Below are 14,226 nucleotides of genomic sequence, written 5' to 3' on the forward strand. Positions count from 1 at the left end.
GACAAGCCATCACATAGATGATGCTCGAAGCGTGATTGCATCCCTGCTGCTGACCCCAGCAGCAGGAGTGTGAAGGTGGCTTTGCTTCTGCCCATGAAGCCAAGGCAAAAGCATTGCTCCATCTAGCTCAGTATTGTTGACAATAAAAATAAAAATAAAAATAAAAATAAAAATAAAAATAAAAATAAATAAAAATAAAATAATTTTATGATTTATACCCCGCCCATCTGGCTGGGTTTCCCCAGCCACTCTAGGCAGCTTCCAACAGAGCACTAAAATACAATAACCTATTAAACATTAAAAGCTTCCCTAAACAGGGCTGCCTTCAGATGTCTTCTAAAAGTTTGGTAGTTATTTTTCTCTTTGACATCTGGTGGGAGGGCGTTCCACAGGGCGGGTGCCACCACCGAGAAGGCCCTCTGCCTGGTTCCCTGTAACTTGGCTTCTCATAGCGAGGGAACCGCCAGAAGGCCCTCGGAGCTGGACCTCAGTGCCTGGGTAGAACGATGATCCTGGCTGGCAGCAGCTGTCCAGGATTTCAGACAGGGTCCTTTCCCAGCCTTACCTGGATTGAACCTGCGGCCTTCTGGATGCAAAGCAGATGTTCTGCCACTGAGCTATGGCTCCTCCCTACTCACCTGCAATCGATTCTATGGGCCATGCATATGAACACAAGAAGCTGCCTTATGCCTTATGCTTTGGTCCAGCTAGCTCGGTAATGCTGACACAAGCTGGAAGCTGTTCTCCATGAGATCAGTCAGGGTTCACTCCTAGGCTTTCCTGGAGATGTTGGGAGCTGAACCTAGGATCTCCTATATGCAAAGCAACTGCTTTGTCACTCACCCATGACATGTCAGTCTGCAATGCAATGGCAGTACAGTCGTACCTTGGTTTTCAAACAGCTGAGTTATCGAATGTTTTGGCTCCTGAATCCAGAAGTGACTGTTCCAGTTTGTGAACTATTTTTGGAAGCCGAACATCCAATGGGGCTTCCGCGGCTTCCGATTGGCTGCAGGAGCTTCCTGCAGCCAATCGGAAGCCACGCTTTGGTTTCTGAACATTTTGGAAGTCGAACGGACTTCCGGAACGGATTCCGTTCAGCTTCCAAGGTACGACTGTACCTGCTTTGCTGCTGAAAAATTGATTTTTTTAAAAAATTAAAAAATTCCAGTTTCTTCCTCTCTCTTCCCCTCTCCTTGCACACACACAAGCACACACATGCACAAACACACAGATGGAGAGGGAGAGCATTTGCCTAATAACAGAGAGTGAACCAGGGGGTATGGAGGAGAGAGCCCTGAAACAGCCAGATGGTCAAAAAACCTGGCCCAAATGTTCCAAAATCTGGCATGCCTTTGATGAGCTCAGCTTGCAGCACATGGGCCGTTTTCCCTCTGCCTTTGCTTGCTTCAACTTCAGGGCTCTCCTTTATTTATTTCATTATTTTTATTTGTGCACTTCAAATATTTATGAACGGCACTTTCCTATAAAGTATCACAGACCAAAACACATGCTATTGCAGTGAAACGTCAAAAGGACTAGTTGGGCAAGGAATCTCGGATTCAAAAGGGCTGTATGAATAATAGAGTTTTCAGAACAAGGAGGGATCACTCCTGCCAAACAGCGGTGGACTGTGGGTTCTCAAACTCCAGTGGCGCCCCCTGCAGTGGCGCTACCCTAAAACTGCCTCTGCTGCCAGTGTTCTATTGGCAAGGAGTTCCACAGGGCAGGGCTAGCCACACTAAAGGTTTGGCCCCCCTTAAAGGCCCGCTGAGCCTGTGAGGGCATGCAGGATACTCACAGTGCCCCATCAAAAGACCTCAGCAGTTGACGTGGAACAAATCACAGCCTTCCTTCAAAACTTGTACTCATCCAAATCTACAATGCTACACTTTGGACAAGCACTGTGTGCAAAAATGCACCTCTTAATGCAAAGATGTTAGCAAAAATAAATAAGTACAAAAACGTGTTATATTGGGGGAAATTGCGTTGCAAAAAATGCGTACATTAGGTAAAACTGTATACAATTGCATGTATAGTCTTACCTTGGAAGTCGAATGGAATCTGTTCCGGAAGTCTGTTTGACTTCCAAAACGTTCAGAAACCAAAGCATGGCTTCTGCAGCCAATCAGAAGCTTGCGGAAGCCCCATCGGACGTTCGGCTTCCAAAAATATTTCGAAAACTGGAACACTCACTTCTGGGTTTCGATCATTTGGGAGCCAAACCTTTTGGGAACTAAGCTGTTCGAAAAACCAAGTATTAGGAGAAATTTGCACAACTGTTCTGATTAATTTTCATGAGGAAGTTTGGATTTATTTATTTTTTGAAAACTGATTTAGACAATATCAGAAAGTGAGAAAAACTGGATATATTCACCCAGGTATTTCACTGAAATTTGCAACCTAATTCAACGGTCTGCCCTATGAAAAGAGATTCGACTGAGCTGTTCCGGCCTTCTGAACTTTCCTCCCTTAGCTGCACTTTTGCTGAGCTGCTGGTAAAGCAATATGGGTTTTTAATATCATCCTGACGGGAATGTGGAATAATGCTTCTACACCTAAGGGATCCGTCAGCATTTTCAGAGGTTCATAATGGACATTAAACCTCCCTTACTGGGGAGGGTGGAGAAGGTCACCCTTTATTTATAATCGCAGGCACCAGACACACAGAGGTGCCGAACGACTCTTACATCTGGCACACCCAAATCTCAGCGGAGCCCACTGAGTATATCGCCCAGTCCAAGGTGACTGAATTTAAGCACAAGGGGCAACAGAATTAAGATTGATTTGGGGCAGATCTTGTAACCCATGGCCTGCTAGCATTTTCTGTGCTTTTGGGAACAGGAAGTGAAATCTTCTTTTCCAAAGGGGAAGGTAACTACATTGAGTAAGTCAGGATCATCTCATCAAAGTTTATGATAAGACATGGGTGTTTGGGGGTGCCAAAGGACTGCTCTCACCACACACTTACATCACAAGAGGGGACCTGATCCAGGGTGGTAGCCCTCTGACTTAGTGGTAATATGTCAGGGCACAAACAGGGGTGGGGGCAGTGGCGTAGCGTGGGTTGTCAGCACCCGGGGCAAGGCAAGTAATTTGCACCCCCTAACCCAGGGCAAGGCAAGTAATTTGCGCCCCCCCTGCACTGTCCCTCCCCCAGATAGTCCCTCGCTCTCTCTCCGCACCGCACCGCACGCCTGGCACTCTCCACTCCACAGTGGGCGGTGAGCCAGGTAGGGACAGAGAGCTGCGAGTGCGAGTGCCCCCCCCAGATGTTGCACCCGGTGCGGCTGGCCCCCCTGCACCCCCCACGCTACGCCACTGGGTGGGGGGGGGGAAGCTCAAATAAGACCAAATGCTTCTCTGTCTGCCTATCTCCCTGGGCCTCATTCCCTGAACAGTGTTACACCAGCGATCAGAGTACAGTGGTACCTTGGGTTAAGAACCTAATTCGTTCTGGAGGTCTGATCTTAACCTGAAGCACCACTTTAGCTAATGGGGCCTCCCGCTGCCACTGCGCAATTTCTGTTCTCCTCCTGAAGCAAAGTTCTTAACCCGAGGTACAATTTCCGGGTTAGCAGAGTATGTAACCTGAAGCGTCTGTAACCCGAGGTACCACTGTACTCATCTAGACTTCACTCTGAAACAAATGATTCTAAGGGTCAAATGATTCTAAATGGTCAAAGGCCTGGAAACGATGCCTTATGAGGAACGGCTAAGGGAGCTGGGCATGTTTAGCCTGGAGAAGAGGAGGTTAAGGGGTGATATGATAGCCATGTTCAAATATATAAAAGGATGTCACATAGAGGAGGGAGAAAGGTTGTTTTCTGCTGCTCCAGAGAAGCGGACACGGAGCAATGGATCCAAACTACAAGAAAGAAGATTCCACCTAAACATTAGGAAGAACTTCCTGACAGTAAGAGCTGTTTGACAGTGGAATTTGCTGCCAAGGAGTGTGGTGGAGTCTCCTTCTTTGGAGGTCTTTAAGCAGAGGCTTGACAACCATATGTCAGGAGTGCTCTGATGGTGTTTCCTGCTTGGCAGGGGGTTGGACTCGATGGCCCTTGTGGTCTCTTCCAACTCTATGATTCTATGATTCTATGATTCTAAGACACAAGTCTACAGAATCTCAGTTTTTGAAGCCCATAAGGTGTTTACAAAAAGCAGTGCCTGTTCCGTGGTGAGCCCCTTCTCTATGGTACCAAACAGTGTCCGAGAAAGCTTGCCAATTGTCTTTTAAGAAAAATACATACATGTGCGTGCGTGTATACCTGTTACTCAAAAGTTGTAGACCACAGGCAAAAAACATTCATATATGAATCTGCCCCAAGTGAAAGTAAGGGCGTAAGAACAGTCCTGCTGGATTATATCAAAGGCCATCTAGTTCAGCAACTTCTTCCATAAAGGGGCCAAAGAGATACCTATGGTATAAGCTCCAAAGCAGAACAGGAATGCTGTAACCCTTTCCTGCTGTTGAGGGAGCTGGGCATGTTTAGCCTGGAAAAGAGGAGGCTGAGAGGAGATATGATATCCATCTTCAAATATCTCAAGGGTTGTCATGTGGAAGATGGAGCAGGATTGTTTTCTCCTGCACTGAAGGTTAACACTTGAATCAATAAGTTACAAGGAAGACGATTCCGGCACAACATCAGGAAGAACTTTCTGACACTAAGAGCTGTTCAACGGTGGAACAGAATCCATTGGAGGTTGTGGACTCTCCATTGGAGGTTAAAAAGCAGAGACATCACCTTGCCAGCAAAGGTCCGTATAGTTAAAGCTACGGTTTTCCCAGTAGTGATGTATGGAAGTGAGAGCTGGACCATAAAGAAGGCTGATCGCTGAAGAATTGATGCTTTTGAATTATGGTGCTGGAGGAGATTCTTGAGAGTCCCATGGACTGCAAGAAGATCAAACCTATCCATTCTGAAGGAAATCAGCCCTGAGTGCTCACTGGAAGGACATATCCTGAAGCTGAGGCTCCAATACTTTGGCCACCTCATGAGAGGAGAAGACTCCTTGGAAAAGACCCTGATGTTGGGAAAGATTGAGGGCACAAGGAGAAGGGGATGACAGAGGACGAGATGGTTGGACAGTCTTCTCGAAGCTACCAGCATGAGTTTGACCAAACTGCGGGAGGCAGTGGAAGACAGGAGTGCCTGGCATGCTCTGGTCCATGGGGTCACGAAGAGTCAGACACGACTAAACGACTAAAGAACAACAACAAAGTAGAGGTTGGATGGCCACCTGTCATGGGTGCTTCAGCTGAGATTTCTGCATTGCAGGGGGTGACCTTTGGGGCCCCTTCCAACTCGACAGTTCTATGATTCTATGATTCTATAAGTAACTGGATGTGTTATTGAATGATGGCATGCATGCACAAGCCAGCTCTCAACCCGAAAACTGAATTGGAGATCTTAATTAGAGTGAAGCTCAGTGGGGCATCAATCCTTGGCATCTCCTGTTAAAAAGCACCTGGAAAGGCAAAAGTCACAGGTTCAATCCCCGGCATCTCCAGGAAGGACTGGGAAAGACACCTGCCTGAAACTCTGAAGAGCTGCTGCCAGTCAGTGTAGACAATATTGAGCTAGATGGACCAGTGGTATGACTCAGTATAAGGCAGCTTCCTAAGTGTGATTCCCAAGTATGAATCAGACAACTGTCCTCCGCCTGAGACCCTGGAGAGCTGCTGCCATTCAGAGTGGGCAATACTAGGCTATTTGAAACGACAGTTTGACTTTGCACAGGACGGATTCATATGTCGACTCTTGTCTCCTGTATCTAAATGCAAAGGCTGTTTAATCTGCTGGATGACACTGCTTTTCATTATAGCTAAACAAATGAACAAACAAACACTTTAAACTGCCAGCCTATCCATTAAAGTGAGAGTATCGGCATTAATCTGCAAACCAGCCATCTCTTGTTAAAAGCAATTCACTCTGAGAAACCATATATTTTCTCCTACTTGTGCAGCTGCCTCCAGATTCTCAAAGCCACAGCTAATTGGAAGGCCTTGCACCGCAACGTTGTTGGCTGATCTGCACCCTTTTAACAAGCCTCACCTCCATGCCACCCAGCGCAGCAATCTGCGTTAAATGGAGAAATAAATAACTATGGGAAGCAAAGCACAATGCGGCTGATTACGGTTTGGCATGCCCAACTTGCATTTTCATGGATGGGTTGTGCAGACGATTCCTGGTGGTTCTGAGTCTGTCACCATGGACAGGAGAATGACCACCGCTCTCCCCATTATTATTTCATCTTGTGGCCTCATCCCTTGAACATCGTGCGTGCGTTTTATAGGGGTGGCTCCTGGCACAACCAGCACTGCCTTCTCTGTCACCTAGTTCTTCCTTCAGAAATGCAGCAACGCTCCTCCAAACAGCTGGTCTGCAGCTGAACTACTTTGCAAGGGGAGTCATGAGTCCCTTTCCAAGGGCTGCCTTGCAGAGAGCTTTGCAAAAGCACTTTTTTGTGGGCATGTTGCAAAGCGCTCTGCAAGACCCCTGTGGTCAGAAAAGGGCATCGTTGTCAAATGGGGTGATAGGCAGGCAAGTGTCTCCACCCACCTGTCAAATTTGGACTACAAGGGATAAAGGAGATCAACAATATGGTTCACTGGTCAGATCAAGACAGCGCCTGCTGTCTCCACTCCTCAATATGCCACAGAGAAGGAAGACTGGATATCAAAGCTTCCATCCCATAGGCAGAATGCAACATCAGGGCCTATATGATGCTTCAAGGGCAGCTGCTATGAACTTTACTGATCACCCAGGCTGTCTGGTCCCCTTTCTGACATGTAATGCAAAATACAGAGATTCTAAGACCCTGAGTCCCTCCCCCCTCACATCATGATTTATAATTGGATTAAGTTTTAACACCTCTGAGGATTGCTTCATTTAGTCTTAAATTTCTACATTGCCGAATGTGCCAATATGGCTTGTTGTTTGCCTAATTATGCTGTTGCTAAGGGATGACTTTTGGAACACTTTTAGATTCTTGTCGGTTCTGTACATTGTGCAGCGGCTGCTTCTTCTGAAACATGCAGAAAATAGATCTGAACTTATTTTTCGTTTGTAGAATCGCATTCAGCCGGCGTTCCTTGCGTGATCAAAACATTTAAATGGCACAGTGAGACATCTCCAAGGAATAAAAACATCCTGCCTATCATTTCTGACCATCACATATATTCATTCCAAAAATGGCTGACTTTTACACTTCCATGGGGGCTACAGTCTTGAACTGAGTCTTGAACTGAGAAAGCAAAAAAGAGCCTTTGCACAAATCCTGTGGAATGAGGCGTTGGGATTCTGCACTGCGCAACTTTAGGCTTCTAGTGAGTGCATGTGGTAATCCTTTTGAATACTCCCCACACCGACTAATCAAGCATATTAGGGAGCAAGCTATGACAAACCATTTCCCCAGAGAAGCTGCTTTTCTACATGCAGGGAGGTTGTTTTTGTTTTTCTAATGGAGAGGGGAGCATTTAAAATATGCACCCCAGCTTCTGCAGTACTAAGGTGCCTTAACATACCCTTAGTTTGCAGGAGGGACGCAGGTGGCACTGTGGGTTAAACCACAGGGCCTAGGACTTGCCAATCAGAAGGTCAGCAGTTCAAATCCCTGTGACGGGGTGAGCTCCCGTTGCTCGGTCCCTGCTCCTGCCAACCTAGCAGTTCGAAAGCACGTCAAAGTGCAAGTAGATAAATAGATACCACTCCAGCGGGAAGGTAAATGGCATTTCCGTGCGCTTCTCTGGTTCGCCGGAAGCGGCTTAGTCGTGCTGGCCACATGACCCGGAAGCTGTATGCCAGCTCCCTCGGCCAATAAAGCGAGATGAGCGCCGCAACCTCAGAGTCAGCCACGACTGGACCTAATGGTCAGGGGTCCCTTTACCCTTTACCTAGTTTGCAGGAGCCAAGCACACACAATAACTTTAAAGGTAAAGGGACCCCTGAAAGGGGTAAAGGGAGCAGGATCAAACCCACCGTCTATTCTTCCAACATCACCATGTCCGCTGTCTGTACCTCCCAGCAGCTTTCCATTAGGCATTACTGAGCTATGACTGTTCGCTATAGGAACAGTGGTTTAACAGGAGACATTACAGCCTCTGCAACAGAACCATAAGCATCCCCATTTAGCTCCAATGTAGGAACACTGGAAGCTGCTGGTTACTGAATCAGGCCACTGGTTCACCTAGTTCAGTATGATCTACGTACAATAACTAGCAGCGACTCTCCAGCATTTTGGACAGGACTGCTCTACCTGAAGATACTGGGGACTGAAACTAGAAAATCCTGTGTGCTAATCAGACGCTCTACCTCTGAGCTATGTCTGTTATATTTTGGGGAGGTGTCATGCAAAAACCATATGCTTTCCCTTCACGTATAAAGCTTGAGGGCTTCAGGGCTAAAAATGTGCTCTTTCAAGTGCACGGGGTCCTCAGCATTCGACGCAGAAAGCCAGTGCATTTCGCATGTGCTATGAATAGCAACCTTGCAGATATGCACAGAAGTAGACTTTCTTCTTTAAAGCATTGGGGAAACCGCCAAGACTTTGCCCCACTCTTTTCAGTTTTCCTGGAGAGAAGTGCAGGAGTCAAGGAAATGGAAGTGGGGACAAAACCAGGGTTTCTTAGTCTGGTTTTAATTCAATGCAGACCACCAGCAGGGATAGAACAGGGAGCTGCCTTGCACGGAGTTGGACCACTGGTCCATCTAACTCAGTATTGTCTACACTGACTGGCAGAAGCTCTCTAGAGCTGCAGACCAGGAGGTTTCCCCAGCCCTACTTGGAGAAACTGGGAGCTGAATCTGGGACGTTCTGGCTGGAAGAGTATGGCAGCATTTAAAGCTGAAAAGGTGTGATTTGTTTGATGGTGGTTGATGCACACTGATCGATACCAGAGTAGTCGTAAGCCCCTTTCAAAAGCGCATGGGATTTCAGCCACAACATGCCCAGAATCTCCCATGCCAGCCGTTGTCAAACGCAATGGGTGCCACAGCATGCCAGACTGGAAGGAACAAATGCTAGCCCCCTCCAAAATGACAAAATACATTTTGGCCATCTGTTTCAGTATAATTCTGGCAGCTTACTACTGAAGCAGGGTGCCACCTCCAATATTTCTGGACTGCATTTCAACGGATCAGTTTATAGACTCATAACCCACTGGAAAAAAAAAGGGAAAAGGGCAAGTCATCCGTCCCCAAAGCAATTACCATAATAAGAGCACAGAATGGCATCGGGCAACATTTGTCTATCTAGCTTAGCTTCATCTCCAATGACTGGCTGCAGCTGGCCAGGGTTTCAAATGCGAGCTCTACCTGGAGATACCTGGGATTGAACCTTCCTGATGCAAAGTAGATGCTCTGCTACTGAACTAGGGCTCTTCCATCTTCCATTAAATGGGGGAGAGCCTTCACAGTGGTGGCGCCCCAGGTTTGGACCAATTTTCTTCAAGACAAGCAAGCCATGCTAGCTTAAGTCAAGCACAGAAAAGTCTTGCCCCTGCAGTTTTAGTTTTAATGTTACACAATGAAACCTTGCAGGAAACTCTGACCTCCTAGGAGAACAGCTCGAGTTGAGGGTTCCTGCCAGCCAGCCATGCCCTTCTCTGGGGTACTATGCACCCTATGGAGCTCAAGCAGTTAGAGGGTATGATGCTATATTGCACATCTGGCCACGAAACATCTGACACTGATTTAAGCTCATGCGTTGTTATGGAATGTGCACCAACATTCCAACTTTTCCGGAAGCAAGCCTGTAAATTAGTGATTTTACAAAGTTCGAATCTGGTTTTATGTTTAGAAAAGTGAGGCGGAAGTCCGATGCTCACCTAGAAGAAAGCTGCATTCAACTCAACGGGGCTTACTTCTGAGTAGACGTGTCCAGGATTGCACTGTGTATCTGAGAGAGGGGATTATCTGCTCCAGAGTTCATCAAATGTCTCTGACTAAGACGCCTGAGCCAAGATTTCCCAGGCTTATGTCCATTACTATCATTTGAACCACGCTAACTTAGTTATACAGCTCACTAGTTGCCAGACTGCCCCAACAGTCCTCTGCCGAGCGCCTTCATTTGTTTATTCCCCCAGCTGCAGTGTGCATATTTTTATGGTTCGTTTCCCCAGCATCGCTTATAATGGTACCCATGGTGATAAGCACAGTGCAAATACTCTGACAGATGGATGCAGTTGCAGAGTCTGCAGAAAGAATGGGAGAGGGGTTCATAGACTTTCAGGCTTACTATTTCTGGGAAAAAAAGATCTGATATTGAAAGGTTGCTTTCAGATGAACAAGAAATATTCTAGTATGCATATAAATATAAGAACACAAGACGAGCCCTGCTGGATCATGGCCAAAGCCTATACAGTCCAACATCCTGATTTCCACAATGGCCAACCAGGTGACTACGGGAAGCTCACAAGCAGTATGTAGATCCACTGGGAGCTGCTTTATACAGAGTGAGACCCATTGGACCATTTACTGTAGCTCAGTATTTTCTACACTGGCTGCCAGAGGCTCTCCCTTACCTGGAAGCGCAAGGGATTGTGCTGGGGATTGAACCTGGGGGACCTTCTGTGTGCAAAGGATGTATACTCTTGCAGCAAGGCATATGCTCTAGCATGAACTGCGACCCTCTCAAAGACCTGAGGGCAATAACCATTTCCTACTTTGGTCCCTAGCACGGGTATTCAGAAGCAAGGTGCCTCTCCTGGACGCAGTATGGCTCACCTTATCCTATAGAGATTTGCCTAAAACCCTTTGAAAGCCCTCTTAATTTCTTAATAAGAAACGTTGGATAGCTCAGTTGGTTAGAGCGCGGTGCTGAGAATGCCAAGGTTGCAGGTTCGATTCCCCATAAAAAGAAGAAGAAGAAGAAGAAGAAGAAGAAGAAGAAGAGGAGGAGGAGGAGGAGTAGTTTGGATTTGATATCCCACTTTATCACTACCCGAAGGAGTCTCAAAGCGGCTAACATCCTCCTTTCCCTTCCTCGCCCACAACAAACACTCTGTGAGGTGAGTGGGGCTGAGAGACTTCAGAGAAGTGTGACTAGCCCAAGGTCACCCAGCACCTGCATGGGGAGGAGCGGGGAAGCGAACCCGGTTCACCAGATTACGAGTCCACCGCTCTTAACCACTACACCACACTGGCTCAGTGTGGTGCAGGGAAAGCTGCATGTTCCTGCATTGCAGGGAGGTTGGATGAGATTACCCCCAGCGTCCCTTCCAACTCTGTTATTCTCTGAGATAAGTTGGTGGCCCTCGGCACACCTTGTGGAAGCAAATTCAATACACTGTGTGAAGAATCATCTCCCTTCCTCTGTGCCGAATCTCCCAGCTCCCAGCTTCACTGGGATGGTCTTATTGGGTTCCAATGATGGGGAGAAGAACTTCCATCTCTCCACTATACCACACCTAATTTTATACATCTCTGTCTTGACCTTACTCCATTACTCACTCCTTTTTCCTCCTGATCAATTTGGGCTGCTCTTTTCTGCACATCACCCAGGTCTACAATATCCTGTTTGAGATGAAGCAATCAGAACTGAAAAAGAGGGAGGTAGGCGAAAATGGCATCAGGGGATGCTACACCTAGACATTTCCTTCCCACCCCACAGGGATCTCCATAGAGTCATCTGTCACAAGTGCCCTGTGGAAAAGATCCTGATAAATACTCAATGTTCGAATATGGCTACTTTGGCTTCCCTAACAGATCTTTTGTTATTTGGAAGGATTTCTGTCCTGATAGACAGGGTAACAACCAACCACAGCAACAGCAACAGCAAATTTGTAAAAAAAAAGACCTTACAATATTGGCAATTTTATTCAATCCCTTTCCTAATTATCCTGAATATGAAATTTGCCTTTTTCACAGCTCCCAGGCACCGGATTGACATTTTCAGTGCAGAGCCTCAATATACCTTTTGCTAGTCAGTCACTTGCCAGCAGAGATGCCCCCCCCCAAAAAAAAACCAGTGTTCATTAATTCATCAATTCATTAAATTTTACCTTTCCTCTGAAAAGAACCCAGGGAGAAAGGCAATAAAGGAAATAAAACATATTTAAAACAATTCCAGTACAGAGACAGACCGGGGAAGATTTCTACTTAGAAGGCTTGTTTCAAGACAGTAGGCACCACAAAGGCAAATGAGATGGTGCCAGTCTAATATTTAATGGGAGGAGGGTTCCAAAGCTATATGTGAAACTAGGGGCGTTTGCTGCTGTTGTTGTCCCAATGGGCATCGCTATACCCTCGCATTTGCCAAAGTCTCCGTTCACCGAGTTCGGAGAGATCACGTTGGAGCTCTCCACAATCCAGTTTTGTCTCCACCATCCTGGATAGTGGCAGAATACATGTTTCAATCTGTGGGATCTTCACTTGGGCTGGGGGCGGGGAGCTCGACTCGGAAAAACCTCTGTCCGAGGCCTTAGGAGGAGTAGACAGTAGATGGAAATAGGGAGCGACCATGAGCAGCTTTCTATTTCAGTGCATGGTAGATGGAAGGGTGGAAGATCATTTAAAAGTTGTGCAACACCAGATAAGCAGGTGTGTGTGTGTGTTTGGGTGGAGTGGGGTGAGTGGAACCCAGAACTGCTGGCATTAATTGTAGACATCTGCCAGAGAGGGAAAACATGTGCAATTCCACCCACCCTGCTCTTTCCCACAAATTAGCTCAATTTGATTTTCAGGGAGACAATGAGGAGCAGTGTACTTCGTTGCTAAAAATATCCTCATCCCTTCGCCCTCCCACTTGGGGTCTTCCCAATGGAAAGTGTATTTTTGCCCTTCTTACCTTCCAAGGAGAAAGACCCCCCTCCCCCTTTCCAAAATATCCGCTCAAAAAGGCTCAGATATCTGTTAAAGATGCTTAGCATTTAAATTGCAGGTTAGGGTGTTAAAAGCACTTCGTTTTCACGACCCTCCCAGAAATCCCTACAAAACAACCCTGTAAGGTCTTATTACCATCCCTCACTGCAGGAGAGAAGGTTGAGACTGGGAGAAACCAGCATATTTAGGGCTAAGAACAATGCTGCTACATCTAAACACAAAGGCTACCAAGTGGCCTTGGTAAGATACGAATTGGGCACTTGGTGTTTCGCTGCTTGGCCTCTTAGCCACTGTGCTACAGTAGCACGTGGCAGCAGCCTGTGCAAAGGCAGGGGCGAGGAACAAGGCAAATCCTAGCAGCGAGCAATGAAGCCTTGCAGACCACAATCCAGAAAAGTATTAAGCCACCAGGTGTTGTTTTTCCAAGTGTCTTGGATAGTCCCAGAGACTGATCCATGCTGAGTTGCCTTTGATGACAAGCAAATGTGTCTATACTGTATGTGCATAATGAAACACACGCACAATAAAGAAATGAAACAGATAAATAGAGGGATATGAAAAATGCTTTAGAGTTCTTCCAAGTAAAACTAAGAAATGATGGACTTATTGATCTTGCAGAGCTTCCAGGGGAAGGATCTGGTGTAAATTAATTGCGCTCTCTCTCTCTCTCTCTCTCTCTCTCTCTCTCTCTCTCTCCCACACACACACACACACACACACTACTTGAAGTACAGGTCAACACAAAGCAAGGAGTATTGAAAGCATTGAATAACTGCCGGTTGTTTTCTTAAATAAATAATCAACAACAGCATGCAGCAACAGGGAGACCAGAGTCCATAGCACGCTTTCTTCTCCAATGTTGTTTTCATCGAAGATTTGGGGTGTACAAATCATTCATTTGAACCTAGAACAACCACAAATCTTGTGCCGCACTGAAGATTTAACCCGTTTGCTGTGGCACAAGCTTTTCTGAGCTCCTTCATGCTCTGCACAAAGTGATAGATACTTAGGGGCTAGGAGGGTACATCCGTATGTTACAGTGGCGAAAGTTCACATTTACATCAGCTGCTAATCTCAAGATGAATTTCACGACTGTCTAAAACTATATTACGTATTTCCCCCACTTTGCCTGTGGAAGCTGACAATCCCATTTGGCGACAGTCAACGCTCACTACTGCATCTCTGCATTTCCAGACTTTTAAAAAACACTGCCTTGGGGAACGAGAGCATGCAAATGCAAATGTCAGCCTCCACCAAATTTGGGGTATTTACTGTAACACACGCACACAGGACAGGATGGCGGGGGAAGTATTGGACGCTGTTCCTTTCTTGCTGAATGACAGCAACAAAAGGTCCCCTTTTGGAATCCATTTGAACCTGTATTTTAGCACAGAGCAGT

The 14,226-nt window shown here is 46.5% G+C and overlaps 1 protein-coding gene across 35 annotated transcripts in view; it reads right to left on the reverse strand.

Moving 5' to 3' along the window:
* Positions 1-14,226, reverse strand: part of DLG2 (discs large MAGUK scaffold protein 2) — a 901,255-nt gene that overhangs the window by 107,417 nt on the left and 779,612 nt on the right. The window lies entirely within an intron of this gene.

This window comes from Podarcis tiliguerta (genome assembly GCF_965153285.1).
Source record: "Podarcis tiliguerta genome assembly, chromosome: 4".
NCBI classification, from domain to species: Eukaryota; Metazoa; Chordata; class Lepidosauria; order Squamata; family Lacertidae; genus Podarcis; species Podarcis tiliguerta.